Source organism: Callorhinus ursinus, unplaced genomic scaffold (genome assembly GCF_003265705.2).
Source record: "Callorhinus ursinus isolate GAN/ISIS: 27379988/994484 unplaced genomic scaffold, GSC_fseal_2.0 scaffold18, whole genome shotgun sequence".
NCBI lineage: Eukaryota > Metazoa > Chordata > Mammalia > Carnivora > Otariidae > Callorhinus > Callorhinus ursinus.
Genome location: NW_027397080.1, coordinates 490,673 through 502,702, shown reverse-complemented (window position 1 = coordinate 502,702; position 12,030 = coordinate 490,673). Strand labels below are relative to the sequence as shown.

The following is a 12,030-nucleotide window of genomic DNA, read 5'->3' as shown; positions in this document are numbered from 1 at the left end:
TTTTAAAAATATTTATTTATTGGGGTGCCTGGGTGGCTCAGTTGGTTAAGCGACTACCTTCGGCTCAGGTCATGATCCCGGAGCCCCGGGATCGAGTCCCACATCGGGCTCCCTGCTCAGCGGGGAGCCTGCTCCTCCCCCTAACCCTACCCCCTCTCATGTACTCTCTCTCACTCTCTCAAATAAATAAATAAATCTTTAAAAATATATATATTTATTTATTCATTTATTTGAGGTGGGGCTGCAGGCAGAGGGAGAGAGAGAATCCCAAGCAGACTCCCCACTAAGTGCAGAGCCCAACGCAGGGCTGGATATAGGAGATAAAGGCTGGATAAATCAGATTTATGCAAGCTTCTTAGCTTATTGTGAAACACTGAGAATAAAAAAAATGCCACTTATGTACATAGAATTAATAGTACCTTTCTGTAACTCCAAATGAATAGGGTGTCCACTTTTCACCCTGGTATGGTCTTGCTATCAAACTGTTCAAATATGCTCCATTTCCCCCTCTTTATTTCAGAGATGGGTGAAATATTTTTCCTGTGCACTGAATATAGGGTATGATCTCAGAGCTCTCCGTGCCAGCAGAATCAGCCTGGAACTCAGCCAGAAGTTCTTCGTGATTAAAGGTGCCATCTGAGCACACAATATTTTTTAAAAGTCTTGCAAAATGGAAACACACTTTTATTATTTTTTTAAGGTCACTAGCTTTAATGCCAGGACTGACTTTAGCCTTTGGGGAAGGATCACTGGCCTCAATCCCTCTATTTTTTTTCCCTCTCTCATCATCTTTCTTGACCAAATGTCTTATGATAAGGCCAAGTCCAACAGCTAAATAAACTCACTAAATGGTATTCCAAGAAAACTCTACAAATCATCAGTTGCAGATTTGAGGACCTCCTCAGCCATATGCCTTTGTAAGTTGGGCATATATCAAGTTTTGATGGAAAAGTTTGCCTTTACTTTTGTAAAAAGTAAAAAGACCAATGTTAGTGGATCTTCCAGAAAGACCTCTCACCTGGGAATTAAGTCTTCTCTTCAGATAGTAGTGTCTAAAATCATGATTTTCCATTTTTTCAGAATGGTATTCCTTTTACTTAGCATTTACAATTTTTTCTCTCCTGCACACCTTACTTAAAATGTGAAAAACTATATAATGGGGATTAAGGAGTGCGTTTCTTGTGATGAGCACCAGGTGTTGTATGTAAGTGTTGAATCACTAAATTGTACACCTGAAATTAATACTATACTGTGTTAACTGGAATTTAAATAAAAACTTTTTTTAAAAAAAGGAAAGAAAAAAGAAACTATGATAGTGTTAATGATATCAGCCCACAGCACTGAAAAATTGCAAACATTGAATGAATGAGTGGTCTTCATAGAAGTGGCATTCCTCCAGATGCTGCTAAACTCCTGGGTTTAGGGGACACATTTGAGGGCTTCCTTAGACCCCTCAGCACATGATATCGATCTTCTCTGCCTCACTTACCCCACTTTGGGTCCTCCTGCTGCACCATGGGGTCACAAAAAAAAAAAAAAAGCAGGTATCTCTCTCACTCTAGCCTAACATACTCCCCTCTTTTTGTTGTCTGCCCTTCCGGCAACACAGGGGCCACCTGGATGGTATGTATGCGGCTGCTGCAAACTTCCCCTCCATCAAGGCAACAGCTTTCAGCTCAGTTCTCACCAGGAGAGAGAGAGAGCAAATGAGATCCAAACGACAGAAACAATAGTCTAGGCTGTTTGACAAGGGCAGGGCACAAAAAGGGCAGGCAGCTGGTGAGCTCTGTTACCTCATTTAATCTCCATAACCCTGAAGAGGAGGGTTGTATTTTTATTCTCATTTTACAGATGAGGAAATTGAGCCCCAGAGCAGTGAGGGGACTTGTTCAAAGTCACTCAGCCACTTGGTAGCAGAGCCAGGATTAGAGCCCCAGGTCCTGACAGCCAGTTCAGTACCTTTTCCACAGCTTCCCTCTCCCCTTCATTCACTTAGTGAATGTTTATTGATGCTTCCAAACACTGGGGGTACAAAAATGAATAAAACAGAGTGTTTAACATTGAGTCTGGAGCCCATAGCGGAGGGGCCAACAAAGGAATAAATAATTACAGGCATGTAAGTGCTATAATAGAAAAATTGACAAAGTTCTATGTGAGCACCCAAAACAGTGATGCTCTCTGCCCACCTGCAGGTAAGTAAAGACTTCCTAAAGGTGCTGACATTTGGGCGGCCCAAACCTATATACGCCTGATTTAAATATATGGTCTGTTTATTTCTATTTCCCAAATCTGTATGATTAGCTCCAAGCCTGAAAAAGTTTCACTGAAAGCTGAACCAAAAATCAGGTCACCAAAGAGTCCCTCATCATCTTTAATCAGACTCTGCAACCACCTCCTTATAATCTCCCGGCATTGCCTCCTCCAGTCCATACTCTGCACAGAACGATAGTTCTAAATAAAAAATGTGATCATATTACTCCCTTGCATAAACCCTGCCTTAATTCCTTCTGCCTTCAGGCTAAACTTTAAGTCTCAGCCTGGCATTCAAGGCTTTGATGACCTAGCCCCTGACTACATCTTCCATCTCTTCCCACACAGTTTTTTCCTGTCACTCCTAAGACTAGTTGTACTGCAGTCCTCAAAACAGTAGAAATTTCTCCTCAAAAACATACTCCACTGTTAAGGGGCAAACTCCCACTTACATGCATCTGATCTCTCAGACTCTGCTCAGGCAGCCACCTGAGCCAGCCTCTGCACAGCCCTTGGCACACCATGTTCTAAGTGTCTGTTTCCGGGCACCTGGGTGGCTCAGGCGTTAAGCGTCTGCCTTCGGTTCAAGTCATGATCCCAGGGTCCTGAGATCGAGTCCTGCATCGGGCTCCCTGCTCGGCGGGGAGACTGCTTCTCCCTCTCCCACTCCCCCTGCTTGCGTTCCCTCTCTCGCTGTGTCTCTCTCTGTCAAATAAATAAAATCTTTAAAAAAAACACACACACAAAGTGTCTGTTTCCAGGTCTATCTCTCCCCCATGATGAGGGATTTCTTCATGGATGGAGACCGTGTTCTTGAATCATTAGTGCCCAGCATTAGGCCTGGCACACAGTGGGTAGCCAGTGAATGTTCTTTGAGCAAATAAAAGTTGTAAGACACTCTCCAAGAAGGTTCTGGGGCAGTTTAAGTTCAGGTTACCCTGATAATCCTTTCTGTAGGTCTTCAGCTGATTCCTGTTTATTTAAGAGAACAAAAAGAAAATCAAAAAACTGTACAGTTGGGTGCCTGGGTGGCTCAGTCGGTTAAGCAACTGCCTTCGGCTCAGGTCATGATCCTGGAGTCCGGGGATCGAGTCCCACATCGGGCTCCCTGCTCGGCAGGGAGTGTGCTTCTCCCTCTGACCCTCCCCCCTCTCATGCTCTCTATCTCTCATTCTCTCTCTCAAATAAATAAATAAAATCTTAAAAAAAAACTGTACAGTTTTTGGTTACAGAAATGCAAGGGACAGTGACCCTTCTATCCTGCTGGCTGCCTCTAGAGTCCGTCATCACAGACCCTGAGTTCTGCTGCCTTTCTATTTTATCAGCTGTGAATTGTTTGCAAAATTCCAAGCCGCTTGTAGGAAATTCAGGAAAACTCAGCAGCAAGAAGAGAAGCTGGTTTCATTTTCCAGCCCAGCTCATTTCTGAAATGTAACACCATATAGGGTTTTAAAGTATGCTCACTTCCTGTGGTCATTATTTCAATAGTTTGGAACAATTTGCAGTTCGTGCCTCCGTTCTGGAATGTACAATAATTACCCTATAATTCCACAGGTCTCAAATCTGAGCTGTCTTACATGTTTTGTTGTGACAGGACAAAATCAGTGCGGTTCCTGTTTTAGACATTTTGGTTTAAAATTAAAAAAAAAAAAAACAATAGCATTGTCCCTGCTTCTGTGAACAATAAAATCGCAAGCATCCTTTAGAAATATTTTATAAAATCGGTATGTTAAAACAAGGCCTCCTGCCTCCTCCCCCCCACACACACACATTTGCAGGGGCATCATTCTTGAAATGTGGGGAAATGATGCAACCTCTGGGGCTTAAGGATCACCATTTGAATGAGTAAAGTACAAGTATAGGATGTGAAAGGCCTGGTCATTTATATCTTCAGCTCTTAGAATTTGAAAAATGATACACTCACAGTGATGTTCTTTTAATTCAAGAGTAGAGCCTACCCTGTGTTCTGCTCATCTTATGCTTCTTGCAAAGGAGGCACTCACTGAAGATCACTATTATTCCCTTTGGAACCTGTTTCTCCCCTCTTAGTACCAATGTGTGAAATTCTAAATTATGTAATTTAGGGCTAAGTAAAGTCACCCAAGGTGCTGGGAACATATATTCAAAAGCAACATCTTTTCATATTGTAATTGGTCATCACATATATCAAATATGCAATATGATAGTTGCCCTTAAAGTAGATTTATCAAATGTTAAAAGTAGAAGGAAAGAACGGTCCAAAATGACAAGCCTTTTCAGTTTAGTTCAACCTGAGCCCCTTCCACAGGCTAGACCTTGCGCTGAGTGCTCATAAAACACTATTTCTGTCCTTGATGAGCCCACCACCTAGTAAGGGAGACTCAGGTGAACAAGCAATAACAGTTTCTAACCCCTGTGCTTTCAAACTGACAAATTCCCTGAGGCCTTAAGATCAGGGCAAGATAGCACCCTTTATTCATCCTTTCCACCAGGTTTCCTTTCGAACAAGTTTACTCTGTTTCCTAGCCTCTTCCTGGACTGCTGAATCTCAACCTCACACTCCTCATTGATGCTGTTCCTGCAGCATTGACTGCTGGCTTGTGTTGCCGAACCACGACTCAAATGTGTCCCTTGTCTTCCATCCATCCATGAACAGTTATCCCTTGACCACCCCTTTGATCTAAAGGTACTGACACTGACATTCCTTTCTGTCCTTAGGAGAACAGATCCATGGAGAAGGCGCAATGCAGGTCTGGGAAACAAGATCCGTGAGGTCATTTGGGCACAGAATTCCAAGAGCGTGATTGAGAAGAGGGAAGGCAGAGGGCTCTGGATGGTTGAGTTCCCTTGACTCCACTGATTTCTCATCCTCTGAGGAGAGGTGGCCTCAGAGCCCTTTAGACCGTGTCCTGGGCCCCTCTTTCCCCGGTCTAATAGGGGCTGCTTGTATGAATTCCTTGTTTGTTTAAGCAGGTTCCAACTAGATACTTGCAACCCAAGAATCCTAATTAAGGCCATTACCTTTAACCTCTGAACTATTGTCCAGTTTTTTCACTCTTTCCCCAAAGGGCCTGTAAAAGTGTCTGAGAGGGCTTCCTCAAGAACCCTAGTGCTTACTGTGTGGGCCAGAAATAGGCAAGCAGCTTTTTTCACAGGTTCTCCCTGCAGTGGTAAATTATTTTGATCAATCACTGTGACTTTCCTCTCCCTCTTTCAGGCTATACATTATACTTCCAATTAGCTATTTTGAGTTTAATGGGCAGCCCCAAATCCTAAAACAGCATTTTATTTCATTCTTGTATCTTCTAGCACCACCCTCAACATCATATTAGAGTTTATGGGCCTTGCCTCCCATCTGATTTGGGAGTCCTCCAAAATGCAAAGGGTGTTCAAATGCTAGGCAGCCAAAAATGTCAAATGTTCTGTATAACCCCATTAATCAGGACTTGAACCCATCTCCTTTGGAGGATGCTCTGGTCCTCTCCCTTGGGAAGCTTAGAGCATTTTCTTTGGGGAAAACCCCTGTACACATACACTTGGCTTGGGTCCTGCCAATCACTCCTCTCCCCAGTTCTACATTCACAGTTCGGGTAGTTGATTTGCCCTGGACCATACAGTCAAATGCCACCATAAGCATGGTATCTAAGGCTTCCTGCTAGACCTGTCTCAGAGCCTGACTCTCAGAGGCCTATGAGTATAGTTAGTGAAGAGAAATCACCAGCATGCTCACAGACCTATCGTAGCCAGTTATGAGAAGCAACTAGCCTAGCACTGGGAAACATGAGCACCTGAGGTGTAGTCTAGTACCTGACACAGCTGGTCTGTCTCAGAATTTACCTGTGATTTCCTTCTTTTGATCCAGAAACTCTTTTTTTAATAGTTGTACCTCACTGTTGGACAAAGTAATTTGGCACCCCTGGAAGCAAAGTTAACAAAAACTATAAACTTTTCCTCTTCATTTTTCTAACATAGTACCTACTCTGATGCCCTCAAAATTGTTATCAGTGCGGGTGAGCAATATGTAGGACAAGCCTGAACTAAGTAGCTCATCAAGGTGACCAAGGCCATGAACTCCAGAAAAGGGTCAAGGGAGTGAGGGAATTGACTTCCTTCTGGATTTTAAGCTAACTTCTGAATTGGTGTTCTGGGTCTGTCTTGATAATGCCAAGTTAGAAAACAAAAAATGTTTCCAATGTGGGACGCCTGGGTGGCTCAATCGGTTAAGCGTCTGCCTTCGGCTCAGGTCATGATCCCAGGGTCCTGGAATCAAGCCCCACATCAGGCTCCTTGCTCAGTGGGGAGGATGCTTCTCCCTCTGCCCCTCCCCCTCCTTGTGCTTTCTCCCTCTCTGTCTCTCTCTCTCCCCCCAATAAAGAAATAAAATCTTTAAAAAAAAAAAAGTTTCCAATGTAATCCTGGAAGAGTTTTTCATAAACATAAACGTTATGAATATTTCTACTTTTCCATATTTGATAGGGTGGGACTAGTTATTAACAATGAATATCTTCTGGGGCGCCTGGGTGGCTCAGTCATTAAGGGTCTGCCTTCCACTCAGGTCATGATCCCAGGGTCCTGGGATCGAGCCCCAAATCAGGCTCCTTGCTCTATGTGAAGCCTGCTTCTCCCTCTCCCACTCCCCCTGCTTGTGTTCCCCTCTCACTGTCTTTCTCTGTCAAATAAAGAAATAAAATCTTAAAAAAAAAAATGGGTATCTTCTCTGTTTACCCCCTGTGTGCTATTACATATCACCACCTCTTATTGAGATCAAACAAAATTACTCAAGTTGTAAAATCTCCCACATGGTCTAGTATCACCACTGTATTAGAGTGGCTTTTTTAGTTATAAATGACAGAAAATGAACTTAAGCCAAATAAAAGGGTGGTCTTACTTGACACACAGCTAAGTAGAGGTGCTCAAACAATGTTAGCAGGAACCAGATTCACTCTCAGTTCTCCTTCCCTCTGATGTTTCCCCAGGTGGTGACAAGGATAGTCTCCAGCAGCTGCAGGCTACATTCTACCTGCATAACAGCTCCATCAAGCAGAGTGCAAGTTTCTCCACATAATTACAGAAAAATTCTGGGGGTTGAGTCTCACTGGCCTAGCTTGGGTCACATGCTCACCCCTGAACCAATCACTGAGTCCAGTGAGCTGGAATGTTCTTTTTTTTTTTAAAGATTTTATTTTTATTTATTTGACAGAGAGAGACACAGTGAGAGAGGGAACACAAGCAGAGGGAGTGTGAGAGGGAAAAGCAGGCTTCCGGCGGAGCAGGGAGGCTGATGCGGGGCTTGATCCCAGGACCCCGGGATCATGACCCGAGCCGAAGGCAGACGCTTAATGACTGAGCCACCCAGGCGCCCTGAGACAGAATGTTCTAATTGTACAGGCCTAGGTCATGTGGCACCCTTGGAAGCAGAGTATGGGGTCAGCTGCACCCAAGCTACGTAGATTGAGAATTCGGGAGGGGCAGTTTCTCAGAAACAATCTGGGCAGACAAAAAAACACTTTCACTACTCTTTTTTTTTTTAAAGATTTTATTTATTTATTTGACAGAGAGAGACAGCGAGAGCAGGAATACAAGCAGGGGGAGTGGGAGAGGGAGAAGCAGGCTTCCCGCTGAGCGGGGAGCCCGATGTGGGACTCGATCCCTGAGCCGAAGGCAGACGCTTAACGACTGAGCCACCCAGGCGCCTCTCACTTTCACTACTCTTGAAGAGCCATGGTTCATGCTTTTCCAAGGTTTTGGAGAATTTACATATGTATGTATATATATATAATGACTATATAAATATTATATATAAATGAATAAATAAAACACTTCCAGATAAATTCACATGACCAGTCACTTTGTCTAGTAATCTCTGAACAGTAACAGGGGTCCTGAAACCTCCATCCCTTCATATTGTGAGATCTACACAAGACAGATAAAATCCACCCTGTTTATGTCCTCTGCAGTCTAGGGACTTTAAAATACCTGCTCTGACATCCAATGCTGAAAACAACCGACTCTATAGGAAGTGGCTAAGCCAGCCTGTATAAGGAACAGAGTGTACTGGACTATTTTGGACTGTCTATTCAGAGCCAGGAAATCCACACAAACTCAGATCCAACCTGATTTTTTTTCTTCTCTATCACAAAAGGGAATCTATGGGATATGAAACCCAGAGATGGTGCAGTTAATCAGTAGGTCTTCAAAGTGATCTAAAAAATCATCCATCTCAGACAATATAGACTTCCTGCACTGTTTTCTAAAGGGCCTGGGTTTCCAACTTCAAGCTTATGTTGCTTATCCTAAGCCCAGTCATTCCTCATTCTTAGAGAGAGAAAACTATTCCCGGTTTTGGTCCTTCCATGACACCTTCTCTTTCCACTTTTGAATTTGGGGAATCCTCAAAATTAAAGCTTTAAGGTAGAAGACCCAGAGTGGAAACAGAGAGGGTGGGAATTTTTAGCTCTTCCTTGCCTTGATTTTTCTGGCAAAAGATACCTGGTATCTTTTCTCACACTCTCTGATAGAGCAGAGGGAAAAAATCTGAGCACACCTGTGGTTATAAATTCTGCAGGGGCGCCTGGATGGCTCAGTCGGTTAAGTGTCTGACTCTTGATTTCAGCTCAGGTTGTGAGATCAAGCCCCACATCGAGCCCTACATCCAGCCCTTCACTGAGCCCTGTGTTGGGCTCCATGCTGGTCATGGAGCCTGCTTAAGATTCTCTCTCTCCCTCTGCCTCTGCCCCTCCTCTCTCTCTCTCTCTCTCTCCCTCTCAAATAAGTAGTTAGATAGATAGATATTAAGCCCTCCAAACTGCTAATTTGGTCAGAACATTGAACACTCAGCCAACTGACACTGAAGACTTGGTAGCCTTGAAAACTTCCTTTGTCACTCAGAGGTTCTGCTATCACTTCTCCACATCTGGTATCCACCACTCACAGCATCTCAGTAGACTGCCCAACCAGGAGCACACTTTCCTCATGCCAGGGGTGGCCTTCCTCAAAAATACTCCCAACTTTTGGATTCTCATAAATCTCTATATTAACTGAGTGGCCTTTCCTTTCACCTGTCTTCAGTCATTAGGCCAATAATTCTGGTGGCAGCTGGGGCTCTTTTCATATAGGAGAACTTCTAACCCAAGACTGAAACTCTGTTCCCTGTTATTCCCCTGAGACTGCAGGCTAGTTCACATCTTTAGCAAACTAAAGGGCTGTATTCTTACCCCTCCTAAAGACCTCACTGAGTCCTCTTTATCTGCTCAAGGACCTAATAGAAGTTCACAGGGCTTCTTCAATTTCAGGTTTTTCACAGTTCCTTCGAATCTCATAATTCATGGAGGCTTCTAGAAGTCTATTCTACCTCCATGTGCAATTTTCAAATGTTATCTTGGCCACTGTCCTAAACATTTTAGTTGGCTTTATTTCTAGTTGTAGAGATGAGTCCATGGTACAGATACAAACTTCACTAAGATATAAAGACACACAGGTCCAGGTACACAGATAGCATGTAGAAATCCCAGATAGAACGCCCAAAACATAACCCACATGTCCTCAGGCTCATTTGCCCGTATGAAATGAGATATTATTTTAATAACCTCCTTATAGCAAGTTATTCTAGCATGAGCACCCATTGGCCTACTTATAGGAATTAACCCACCTCAAAATGTCTCTCAGCTATTTCTGAGAGTCTCTCCAGGGCCTCTTGAGGCTTCAAGAATAAGTTCAAAAGCTGGTCATCTTGCCACCATATTTTCAGCTTTGGTGGCAGATGACTCCCAGGAGCTGGCACTCCCAGGAGTTTTACTGCATCTCCAATAGGGGCCACAAGCAGCAACCCACTCCAGCCTCCAGGAGAGATGCCTCATTCTGTCATGGCTGTTCCCACCTTTGCTGGCAGGGCTAGAAACTGCCCTCTTGAGGCTGGTGTGACTTACAACTGCTGTGCCAATGCCACCTGCCTTCCTCTTTCTCTCCTTCCTGTGGTAGTTTCCCAAGATCTGAATCATTCAGCCTTACTGCCCCTGATGTCTCATTAGAATTGGATGTGGGCACGTTCTGCATGGAGCACTGGGTGTTATAAGCAAATAATGAATCATGGAACACTCCATCAAAAACTAATGATGTAATGTATGGTGGTTAACATAACATAATAAAAAAATAAATTAAATAAATTAAAAAATAAAAGAATTGGATGTGGGAGTTGAAGAGGAAGGAAGAATGAGGGCTATCTGTGCTCCCGTACAACTCACTCCTCACAGAGTGCACTATCACTACTTTGCAATTACTCCATCACGTGTCTGTTTTTCTCTCCAGACCACAACTCCTTATTCATCACGGTGCATGCCTTCTATTAGGCTCCTGGTCAGTGCTCATTGACTGAATAGAATACTATGATAGCTGTACGTGCAGAGCACTGTGAGGGCACAGAGGAAGAAACAATTAGCTTTCCCTGGAGAGGATGCGAAAAGCAGTACTTAAGGCCTGGTCTTGAAGGATAAATAAGAGTTCACCAACAAGATGAGGAAAAGTAAGAGTAGAAGCAAAGTTGCTCTAAGCCAACATACAGCATATCAAACAAGACAGAAGTTTCTTTTCTGTCATGTAACAGTCCAGAGGTAAGCAAGTAGTCCAGGGCAGGTAGGAGGCTCTATCCATACACCCAGCTTAAACTCAGGAAAATCCTACTACTCAGAGGAAGCAGAGAATGGTTACACCCACACATGCTGGCTTGAGGGGACAGACTGTGCAAATGTCAAGAAAAGAACAGCTTGTTTGGAGAACAGAAAAGTTCAGAATGCCTGGAAAATAGAGTGTGAGGGGCAGATCAGTGGGAGATGAGGAGGAGGCACGGTGGAGGCTTGATTATAAAGGTTCCCCCATCTATCTCTTGCCTCATGTTCTCACTCATCTCCCTACACACACTCACACTTTTGCATCATCAACTTTGGCCTTCCACCTGTCAGGACCAGAAAGGCCTCAGGGCCCTCTCTGTAGAATATTCTTTATCCCAGATCTTCACTATAACTCTCATCATTGAGGTCTCAGCTCAAATGTTACCTCCACAAAGTGGCCGTCCATGATGATGCTAGCCAAAGTAGTCCCCTCTACATCAATTTTTAGTCCAGCACCTATTTTTTTTTTACTACTAACACTTACCACAACCTGAAATAATGTTGCTTACATGTTTTGTATTGACTATATCTCGAGATAGAAAGTAAATTCTAGGGGCGCCTGGGTGGCTCAGTCAGTTAAGCATCTGCCTTCGGGCTCCCTGCTCAGCGGGGAATCTGCTTCTCCCTCTCCATCTGCTTCTCCACCTGCTCATGCTCTCTCTCACTCTCTTTCTCTATCTCAAATAAAAAAATAAATAAATAAAAATAAATTTAAAAAAAGAAAGTAATTTTTAGGGGCACCTGGTAGCTCAGAAGTTTAAGTGTCTGCCTTCAGCTCAGGTCATGATCCCAGGGTCCTGGGATCTAGCCCCGCATCAGGCCCCTTGCTCAGCGGAAAGCCTGCTTCTCCCTCTGCCTGCTACTCCCCCTGCTCGTGCTCACTCTCTCACTCGATCTCTCTCTCTCTCAAATAGGTAAAATAAAATAAAATAAAATAAAGTAAATTCTGTGAAGTCAGATGTTCAGATGTAAATTCTGTGAAGTCAGATGTTCAGAGGTATGGTTTGTATTTCTGTATAACCAATACCTAGAACACTGCTCCATAAATGTTTATTGAATGCACTTAGTTCTTTTTAATTGTGACCTAGAGAAGCTATGGAATTTGCTTGAAGCCATGGGTGTTTCAGTGTTCTCTCAG

General features: G+C 43.6%; 1 protein-coding gene across 1 annotated transcript in view; it reads right to left on the bottom strand.

Moving 5' to 3' along the window:
- PIK3R3 (phosphoinositide-3-kinase regulatory subunit 3) overlaps positions 1 to 12,030 on the bottom strand; it is a 159,281-nt gene that overhangs the window by 130,359 nt on the left and 16,892 nt on the right. The window lies entirely within an intron of this gene.